Consider the following 11,589-nt stretch of genomic DNA (forward strand, 5'->3'; position numbering starts at 1 on the left):
GCCTCTTGGATGAGGGGCGAAACGTTTCTTTTTAACAAAAAAAAAAACGAAGTCCAGATTAAGGTTATACATTTTGGACGCTTGTGGAAGCTCATAGACTGTTCATTGAAGACAACTGGACAAATTGCTCACACCTGCCAAACTGGAAAGACATATTCACAATATATCATCGCTGCTGATTGTTTTATGAATCTTAACGCTGCAGAGGCACAAATAGCGGGGTCAAATAATTCATAAAAGTTTGAGTTAAAACCATTCACTGTTCGTTTTTAGAGAATCAAGCTCAGTGTGTGGACTGATGCATTCTGTAACTGACCTTTAGCTCCTGAGTGGTCATCCATCCCCTTCTTCATCTGACAACACCCGACATTCTCTCATCCTCCTCTCTCCTTCTCTTGACACCGCAGCTTTTGGATTCAATTAATCAGCCGTGGAGAGGGATTTATTCAATCCCTGCCCAATGAGATTCTTTGGTATGTGGCCCCAATGGTAGCAGGTTGAGAAGCCACGGTCTATGCTGTCTTTAGGCCTATTACTCTCACCTCACAGCCCACTTATAAAGGACGCTTTGAGCTGCCCGGTTTTGGGGGGATCCGGTGGACTTTTTGTGCCATAATAGCCGAGAAGATTCAGTCACTAGAGACAGACGTGTTTACTAAACTCTGCATAGGTGGAGCAGGGGAGATTACGTGTGCCGCTTTGAATAACTAGGAGCCTGAGTATTGGCTGGAAATCCCTACAAAGTAACACGTTGGTCTGCCTGCTTCACAGTAAAAACCATCTTGGACTGGCTTTAATGTTCAGCTTTGTATAACGGGACAAGAACAAAACATCACATGAAAGAGTAGTTTAGAGACATTTACAATACCTTTCTGCCAAGTGTTTTTTTAAAAGACAGAAGTTGGTTTAAATGTGATGCAAGAAAGCAGTTTGACCCAGAAAGGTTGAGCGCTCAGTTTTCAGAGGCACATGTTGAATAACATTAGTGAATTGCATTTTGGACTAGTGCATAATTTTCAGAAGTGCCTTAAAAAGCTTTTACTTTCTTCCTCACCTGTTTTTCTTCTTAATTTCAGCCTTGCAAGGCAGGTTTTAATTCATCAGAGATGAATACAACTATCAGATGATGAGAATGATGTAAGATTTCTAAAATGGTCAACATTTCTCGCCACTGTTTGTATCACCTGCAGAGGCAGATTTTCTGCTTTTAAGTAGTTTTTTTTTTTTTTTAACTTATTCTTATTTTGGTGTGGCATGGCCCGATCACCTCTATGGACACACCACCCGTGATGTCTTTGCTGCACCATCTTTTCCTTCCCGCTCTGTCCCACAGCTTTACATTTCTAATTCTGGCAGAATTTTATTTGCCTATAAAAAATCCTGTGTCTAAGACTTTGCCTTGAGGAATTGCAGCTAGCATAGGTAATGCCTGTTTTACAGTAGCAGAAAGCAGGTTGAGACATATTTACTCATCGTCAGAGTCTTCGTTGTACGCTAATATTTATCACACTGTTTTATGGCTTTTACAGACATAATCATGAAGCAACTTAACATGATTCGGTGACATGGAGCAAGTTTGTTGACGTTCTGCAGGGGGGGAAAAACTAAAAGAAGAAATATAACTATTATAATTAAGTTACCAGTAATTGTTATTTTGTCTGCAGTCTCACAAGTCTGGACATGAAACTGGTCAGAGTAGTCCTAAAGTTGTTTGTTTGCTATCAGTTTTTAATTTAAAATATCTAATAATGGGGCCATGAATGCAACATAGTCTGTCCAAATATTTCACAACATTTGTTCTTGTTAAATATTAAATACACATAAAAAACAACAATAAAAGTAAGAATCTTAAGGGTGGACGACAGAATTAGTTATTAATCAGTACAAAGTACTTAAGACAACGTCCTGAAGTCAGACATAAGGACCTGCAAAACTCATCTATAGTCAGAAACCATGACCAAAATATGCAACTAGCATTGAAAACACAGGACACTTTTTATGCAATTTATTTTTTTTAATTTAGTACATAAAATGTTGTGATTTTATTGCTGCCAGACACATTTTATTTGTACCAACAGGAGAGTGGTGGTGCAAAGATTAGATTAGGTGAGATTATGTGATAGACAGGTTGCCAGTTTGAAGGCCCCTTACTCTGTTCCCTTGAGCAAGGCCCTCAACTCCCCTCCTCCACCCCCATTCAGTTTGTTTTTTATTTAATATATTGCAAAAATTCTTCTTCTTTGCTTGAATAGAAAACTACTACTACAACTACTACAACATCTCATTCAAGGATTCAAGGTTCTTTATTTGTCATACGCGCCACATGTGGTACATGTGGCGCGTATGAAATTGTGTACACATGGTCCCAGTTGCATCCAACTAAAGTATAAAATGTAAAAGAAAAACAGTAATAAAATCTAAGATTTGAACTAAGAAAAACGTTAACTAACAACACACTAAGCACTAGTAGCATAAAAACAATACGCTGAACAGCAGCACGAACATGAGTGTGTGAGTGGATGAGCAGGCATGAACACAGCAACATGAAACAGATCAGCAGCAACATGAAACAGATCAGCAGCAACATGATGTGATTTTTTTCTCAGTGATTATCCTGTTTCATGATTTATCTTGTGCTGCTCACACACACTCATGTTCGTGCTGCTGTTGTTTGACATATTGTTTTTGCACTATTAAGTGTTTAGCGTATTTCTTAGTGCATATCTTAGATCTTATTGCAGTTTTTCTTTTACAACTTATACTTTTGTTGGATGTAACTGAGACCCTGTGTACACAATTTCGTTCCACCTCATGTACCACATGTGATGCGAATGACAATAAAGAACCTTGATTTTGAACTATTCCCTTTTTAGTTTTCATAAAACAACCATGAAATGTCAGTTAGACTTTATATATGTCTTTACGATAATCATAACCCAAATAAACAAGAATCAGTCTTGCGTGCAGAAGTCCAGGTTTTCTATCAAGGTTAAGTCACGTCCTCTGGATGGGTTTTTCATTGTTGAGGACCTGACTTAACCTTGTTAGATTTATCTACCTGGATTATTGAGCATGTATCAGGACATCCAGTTTTTATTTTTTTTAAAAGAAGCAGTTCAGACTTTTACTGTTTGCACGCACAGATGGACAGCTTCCCCTGTGAGAGGGAGAAAACTGTGAGCTGCCAGTGCTCTAAAGGAGAAGCATCTAAATGAAATTCTTTCAGACAGAAAATGACTTGCTCAGTAAGCAGCTACATGATATTAACAAGTTGCTTTCTGTTGGAACATTTATCAGCCTTCTGCAGAGCTACGCACTCCACTGGCTGCTTTCTTGATGAAATTGTACAAGAAGATGGGAGTTATACCAAATATGACGCATGGAAATAATACAACAGTCTGTCAGAATAAGGAAAGTGCTGCTGTGCATAGGCCTGTCGCAATAAACAATAAATCAATTAATCGCACGATAAATAAAAATTATCAACTTCGTTTTCATTTATCGGCTTTATCGTTTCTTCGTGCCTCTCTTTCCACTGGACACTGGATGCTCTTCATTGACCCCTCCCTTTCTCTTTTCGCTTTAAAATCTGGTTTAACCGTCCAAAATCGAGTTTTTGGATCATTAAAAGCAGCTAAGTTGACAAGCTAAGCTACGAGTTAAGCTAACAGGCCAACCTTGGGGAAAAAAATCTCCATCTCGTCGAAGCTCCAAAATGCACGATTAAAACCCATGCCTTCATGTAAAAAGTTGTTTTTCTCTGCAAAAAGAAGCTGAGAACTTTATCCTGATGCATGCTCAATAATCCAGGTATAAAAATCAAAAAAAGTTAAATCTGGTCCTCTGGATGCATCAGCTGAGAACTTGTTTACTGTTTTTTTTTATTATTATTATTAAAAGCTTTGTGTGAAAAATGCTATGCTAAAGAGCTCAAACCACACCGAGCATCTGCCATTTTGATAACCGAATAAAGGAAGGAGAGACGGCCCACGTCACATCAAGGGGCCTCCCTCCCATTTTTTCTTACAGAGACATGCTGCTCGCTCCCTCACTATCCATCCTTCTGTTCAAACAATCTTATACTGCCATCCAGTGGTTGAAAAAGGTACTACATGCAAAACAAATTAACCAACATTTATTTTAAAATTTGACAATAATTACTAAGTATTGTCAAATTTCAAACAATATTATTGTTTATCTCAGTAATTTCTGAGACAGTTAATCACCCAGTAAAAGAAAATGTGTTATTGTGACAGGCCTAGCTGTGCATGTAGCTTTTAAAGAAGCTGTAGTGTGTGTGGATGGAAGGTAAAACCTTGAGTGTGTGCATCTGTATCATCACAACCTGAAAGGAAGGTAGTGTTTCTGGCTACAATCCACTGGACAGCATCTCTTTACACTCTACAGACTTGAATGCAGCTGTCATGAGACCTTTTCAGAAATCCCTGCTGCTGTCGGTCAAAGTGGCCCACTGGGTGGGTGTCTGGCTCTTTTCAGAAAGTTTTCCGACCCTTTCAAGCTTCCCAAAGTTTGTTACATGTAAGTGTTGCGACAAAGTAGATTTACTCCTGTCTGTTTGTTTCACCAAAACATTTAGTTTTAATACTTGTATTTTCACAACTAAAAATTTATGTCTAATGTATTTCTGTTAGAACTTTGAGAAGATTAGGTGCAAAAAATTTTATCAATGATACGTGAAATACTTTTCCCTGATTCAAGTTCATTCGGGCCGGCTGAATTCACTGTTTAATTTGGGAGGAATCATCTGTTCATACACTTGTTCTCACACTTGTTGGTGTGTGAGGGAATGTTCTGTGCATGAAGTAGATCTGGGAGACTGGATTTTGCCAAGGCACAGGTTTGTGTACAAGATAAAATAATTGGTAAAAAACGTCCAGACTTTTTTCCTACTCTCTGAAGGACAAGAAACTTGACAAATTTGGTAATCTCTGGCATGAAAATCACTATCCAAAGTAGGGATGCATGATATTATTGGCGTGCTATCAGCTGATATTAGTGTTAAAATTAAATATAAGACATCATCCATTCCATCAAAATAACTCACCGTTATATAATATTCAAAGACAAAGATCATGCAGAATAATGTATTTTAATTCCATCGCGGAGAAAGCTCTGTAGTCTCTGTAAGTAGATCTAAGGGGGAAAAATATCGGTATTGGTATCGATTATAGGCCAAACAAATTTTAACATATTGGCATATCAGATATCGGCCAAAAATCCAGTATCGTGCATCTCGGATCCAAAATTGGGTGACTGACTGTAGAGACATTTTTGGAGCACCTGAAGTGCCAGTGTTCAATTTTGGTGTGGATTAGCTTCACGCCAAAGATGTAAGAACGTTTGCCAGAGCCGTCCAAACGTTTTAATAATAAAAAAGGCTGATGGAGAGCTAGTCGCCACAGAGTAGGACACACTAGAAAGATGAGGAGCCAACCACAAGCCTGAATGGGCACCATATTCTGTGACCACAGTATAGGAAGCACTGTTGCATTTTTGCAACGTAACTTGGCCTCAAAGAAGAGGGCGCTACTCCAAAAGCATAAGCTTGGGAGAAGAGAGTGGGGAGACAAATACACACACACAACAAATAGCTGAACAAACCCAGGCGTTTGTTAAAAATATGTCATGATCTCTGCTCTTTGCCACCTGCCTCGCCCACTTCTCCGCCACGATCACGTTCATGCCCTCCACTTGTTGACCAATCTATATGAGTTCCATCCACACCAAGTTCATGACTGAAGCATCCAGCGTTCTCGTTCTTGTTCATATCCCTGACTCATTTCATGACCACAAAGATCTCACCCTTGTCTTGCCCATGACGGATTACTTCAGCCATCAGATATCTGGACCTCGACCCTCGCTCTGCCTCTTGACCACCGATCCTCTCTAAGCCCCTGTGTTAACTATTGCCTTTTCTGACTTTTTTGTGAATGACCCATGCTCCTGTTTTTTTGTTTTTATTTATTTATTTTTTTTACCATGACCTCAGAACCAAGCTCCTGACTCTGAAGAGAAGGGCTTCGGTCTGACCTTCCAGGCTCACTATTATTATTATACACCAGTGATGTCATCGCAGCACCTGCAAGTTCTTCATCCCCCATGATCAAGCTCTACAGGTTACTGTTGACTTCCCCCCTCAGGACTTTGTCTCCTGATAGAACTTCAAAATAAATCTTTTAATTTCACTCCTGTGTGTAGTTGTTTCCAGGTCTCTCTTGCTACACATTACAAAATACCTGTTAAATCTTAAAATACTGCTCAAAATGAACTCCCACAAGATAAGAGAGAACAGTAAGAGTGCACATGCTTGCATGTCCATTTATTGAATATATTTAGCTGTTTGTAAATATGTAATATAATTCATTGCTTTCCATTCACCAGTATGTGATAATGTTAAAACACCTCTTAATCTAATCTAGAAAGAACCTTGTAGCACATTCAGGGATTGGAGGAAATGTTCTTGAAGTGCTCACACACACATTTGAAGGATATTGGAAACCAACATATTCTTTTGATGGAATACTGAACATCTCTGCTCTTTGACACAGCACACGCAGGATAAACTCTTCTGTAATGTCTGTGCAGTCTGTAGTAGATGGTTCATCTGGATCTTCCATAGGCAGTACACGTGCAACGTATTCCTCTGTTTCTCAGTGTTTTACACAGCCTTTTTCCATTTTTAGTGGAAAAAACAACAGTAATCTGGTTTGTAGCCTTTCAGCGTTCTGAAGGTTCACGTGACATCAGCACTCAAGGACTGCAACTCTTGCCCAACATTGGTAGTTTTACATCAAACTGCTAAAATCTAGTCTTTTGATTTTTATCAAACAAACAGACTACTGTCAAATGGAAGTATTTAATTAAAATAATCTTATGAAGACTTGTTATTTTCTGATTTTATTTCATTTTTCCTTTTTATGCATGAACCCCAGGAAGAGTAGCTGTTGTTACAGCAATGGCTAATAGGGATCCAAATAAATAAATGAATAAATAAAAATAAAGCGTGCAAAATTAACCAACATCTGTATATGCGTTCAGCATGCATTATGTAAAACATTTATTCCCTTTGCGTTCAAACTGCAAATGATTGTAGGATGATGTGTTTGTGGTTAAAGTGCTGCGATCCCAGCCTGTCTTCCAGCGGTTGCAGTCTGAAGCAGCACAGCGCAGATCAGCGGCTCAGCTGGTGATCATTTCAGGCACTGAGCTGGCGTTCTTCGTAAGATCAGCTCAGCAGAGAAAAGAGCCTGAGCTTGTGATTTGTCGGCTGCTTTTTGACAGCTGCTCAGAAACTTGTTTGCACATTATCACAGAATAATTCACTACTCAACAGCAGGCTCTGTTTATAAGTAGACATGACAGGAAGGGAAGTTGAATATTATTTCAGAACGTTAAAACTTTGTACCCTGATTAACACACGCTGCCCTAATGTGAAAAATCTCTGGTTAATGTGGAGCTTAAGTGATTTTCTTAACTTTATCATTTAGATAGGTGTTAAGTTATGCAGCCTGACTAAAACATACAGACACACTTCAGCTTTAGTTGTTTTGTTGTAGGACTATGCCAGTTTCATAGCTGTAGATCATAGTTTTACGGGATTTATTCAGTTTATCATAAAGATGGCACTTATTGTAGAAAATAAATGTTCAAATGGTGTTCAAATATTTTTGTAAACTGTGATTTTAACAGCAAATCTGTAATGGAACACTCATTTAAATTTGTTTAAACAAAATGGAAGATCATCTCAAAAGTAAAATATTTTTCTAAACTTGATTTTCAGTCGAAACAGACGGTATTAGAGAGAGGAAGAAAACAAAAGCAACATTGAAATATAAGCTTGTATTTTGGGTTCATATATGTGAGCATCCGATTCCAGACGAGTCAGCTTCACCTGTCACAAACCTCACCACACGTCACTGACTGAACCGCCCCATCACGGTGCATGTTTTAGACTGCAAAGTGGTGGAGCATCGTGTCTGCTTGTTCTTTTGAATTTACTTCTTTAAATGTCTACATTGTTTGTAGTTTGTTCGTCCTGGCCTGTCTTGAACACATCACATTGAGCTCTGGAGACAGGCTGCAGCACGTGAGTCAAACTCAAGACCTGCATTCCAAATCTGGCCCTTAACATCTTCTTAAATATTTTTTAAATGTGAAATATTTTATTGCTTCTCATTTTGCTTCAAAAAATGATAAATAGCTCATTTAGTGGAGACTTCTCATGACAGCTGGCAAACTTTGAACCAGAAAAAAAGTTGAAATGTTCAGTCATATTTGATTCTGAGGTGGACAAAGTTGCAAAGACTGTCATATAAGACTGTTCCAACTTTTTTTCATGAACCTGCAACCAAGAATGGACTAAATTTGGCCCATGTTTTGAACATTGGCTCTCTTTTGTAACTGACGTTGACACCCCTGGGCTACAGGATTCAAAGGTCATTGCTATTCCCCGTGTTTGTCCGTCTGTGGAGCTGAGCACAACCTGTCAAAAGTCCGTCTGTTTATGCACTGCATGTATTTTCTGTGAACCCACACCTGCTTGCTTATAAAGTCAGAACAAAACGTGCCGTTAAGCCAGCACGCACACAGCTGCACAACATCTCCGTCGCTCCCTTTTCTTCCAAAGTCAACTCCGGACGGAGATGTTGTAATGAGCGACCCGCTGAGTCAGTGCGCTCACTGCCGACGGTGTCGACCCCCACACTGCTGCAGGCATGGGTACTTTCTGAGGTTCCCCTGGGAGACGGAAGATGTTTGCTGTTCTTCCTGTCTGTCACACCTGCAGCATTTATCCCAGAGCAGAGAAAGGTCAAGGATGCCGGAGAAATACTTTGTTTTTTGCCCTTCCTAAATTTTCGCCCAGCTAGACTCAGAGACAAACTGTGGAGCAGGAAGCATGGCAGCTCTTTGTTTTATGGGCTTGTTGCTGTTTTGTCTGATTTTTTGTTGTTGTTGCTGAACAAGATGTCTCTGCTTTGGTGGTCTCAAAAGCATCATGAAGACGTGCTCTGGTTTCTGCTGAACGTTTGTGTTGGTTAGTAATTTTATTGGACAAAATACATGAAACTAAAAGAAGAAACTGCAATATTATATGATAGCCTCATTATTAATAGTCTTTTATAGAGTGATGCTTTAGTGTGAGGAGCTGAGCACTCAGAATTAAACTCTTTAAAGTGTGTTTTTTTTATTCAGTACAGGATGGCTGCACTTACTACAAGACATAATAATAAAATACTAAGACTTTCCTTTCATAACAATCATGAGGACAGGCTGAGGAGTTAATTTCCTTTCCTCACTTCTGCAGATCAGCTTCATGTTGACTTCTACCAAGACCTGTTGATACAGTTTTAGTCTTAATTATACACAAATAAGTTCAAGTTCAAGTATCTTTATTATCCCCGAGGAGCAATTAGTTTCAAATGCAGCTAAAATATTTAAGACATGATTAATTTGTTGAAATGTGCTTAAAACCCAAAAAAGTCTAAAGCAGTGGTTGTGAATTTAACTATAAATGTTTGTGAAAATTAAAGGCTTTATTATTGTGCATTTGGTTATTGGTGAACTCTGCATTGATTTGTAGTTGAAGTGTGCAAAAAATAATCAACCACTGAAAAGGTCCACTTAATTTTTTTTTTAAAAAGTGTCCTTGGAGTGGCATAAACAATTGTTCTATACATCAAAATAATTGTATTTTTAAACATAAAATCACATTTTTCCACTTTTGACACCAAATTCCTAACCTGATCATGTTTATTGTTTGTAAAGATTAATTTTATTTTCACTCATGTTCCCTGCTTTTATCAAAAACAATGGAAACAAAATAAATATTATTGAGACCTAATTTTTTTATATCACTCATTTCTGTATATAAATATTTTTCTTGTTGTTCCTTATTGAACCATCTGGTGTGTAACTGTGTAGACAATTTTAAAGTCTGTTTATGGTAAATGACTTCCAGTTTCATGTGACAGTTAAGGACACAGACCTGTACCAGACAGACAGACGGGCAGACAGATAGACAGACGGGCAGACAGATAGACAGGCAGGCAGACAGGCAGAGCTGAGGGTGTGGAGGAGGTCACAAGAGAGGGATGCCAGCAGATGGAGGGATAGAAGGAAGCGAGGAGAATCTGGGAATGAGGACGACAAGACCAAACGCTCCTGGGCTAATGTGAAGGCACTGATTTCACTTCACATCCTGTCTGCTCCACCGAGCTCACCTTATGCTGAAAACTTTGGGGCATAGGAGATACAGAACATGTTTAAGAGTAAGCAGAAGTAATTCAGCTTCACGTGCAGCTTAGAGATGTTTAGATTTGATCAACACTGCATATTTATGATGCAGTATTTTTGTAAATACTTACAGATGCAGACCCTTCCCTCCTCTACTGTGTAAGTTATTCCTGTAATAAGTTGTTTTCAAAGTGCCTCGTGCAGCTCTTGGACCTGCTGCCATGGGACTATCTCAGAAACACACTCACTGTCTTGTCACCTAAAGTCACCTCTGCGTCTCTTTCTGTCTCTGGTAAAGAATGGAGCAGTTCCAGGAGAGCCGGTGAAGAAGGATGAAAACACTCGGAGAGGCAACTGGGGCAACCAGATCGAGTTTGTCCTCACGAGCGTGGGCTACGCAGTGGGCCTGGGCAACGTCTGGAGGTTCCCTTACCTCTGCTACAGAAATGGAGGAGGTATGCATCTGGTTAAACTGTGACAGCTGCCGTAACGTTTACATATAATACATATTTATGACCCCTTAGTCGATTGCCTCACACATTCAGCACTTGGCTTTGCCCAGTGGATGGTCAGCCCCCTCACTTTACTAAATAACCTGCTATTTAAGACATAGAAACTTGCCAAGTCCAAGTAGACAAACATCTGCAACTAGTTTCTGAAAACCAGCAGCTCGGGGGCCGGACATCCAGCAATTAAAGTCATTATGCAAATAAACCAAGTATTAAAATGGTATGTTACCTTTTAACTATGTTTATTTTGTTGCAAAGAATCATAAATGCAATAAACGGAACACAAAACTAAAATCCAGAACAAAAACAAAAAAAATTATATTTTTTAATGAACTCATTGGTGGGCTGGACTGGACTGGCCCGCGGGTCGCCAGTTGAATAGCCCTGCTCTAGGTTTTTTGTTTGTTTTGTTTGTTTATTTGTTTAGAGTTAGTACTGTTTGTGGAGTTAAAACCTATACATGTGCATTTTTTTATTGTCATATTTATTTATTTATCATAGCACTCAAAATTACAGGCAAGTTGGGTAGCAACTTCAAAAAGTCTGAGCTTGTACCGGTAAATATTTTTAGAATCATTGTGTAAGTATTTTGTCACACTTGTCTAACTTGATCACCCATAAGTGCTTAAGCAACAAATGTAGCTTGTTGTCAGCATGTATAACAGCATATCTCAAACTGTATTTTCCAGAGGCTTCTTTAAACAGGCCAGATGTGGTGACTGTAAACACTATGTAAATAAATTGAATCTGAGTCATCATTTTAGGCATCTCAGTTTGCATAGTTACGTTATTGTTTATTGATCTGTGAGCATTGTCTACACCAACA

At 38.9% G+C, this 11,589-nt stretch overlaps 1 long non-coding RNA gene across 1 annotated transcript in view; it reads left to right on the forward strand.

The window, feature by feature from the left end:
- Positions 1-10,671, forward strand: part of LOC119415008 — a 91,822-nt gene extending 81,151 nt beyond the window's left edge. The window contains exon 3 of the long non-coding RNA XR_005187031.1: positions 10,553-10,671. This is a non-coding gene — a long non-coding RNA (uncharacterized LOC119415008). The remainder of the gene's footprint in view (positions 1-10,552) is intronic.
- The last annotated feature ends 918 nt before the right edge of the window (positions 10,672-11,589 follow it).

The sequence above is a fragment of the Nematolebias whitei genome, chromosome 9 (assembly GCF_014905685.2).
Source record: "Nematolebias whitei isolate Nwh7 chromosome 9, NemWhi1, whole genome shotgun sequence".
NCBI classification, from domain to species: Eukaryota; Metazoa; Chordata; class Actinopteri; order Cyprinodontiformes; family Rivulidae; genus Nematolebias; species Nematolebias whitei.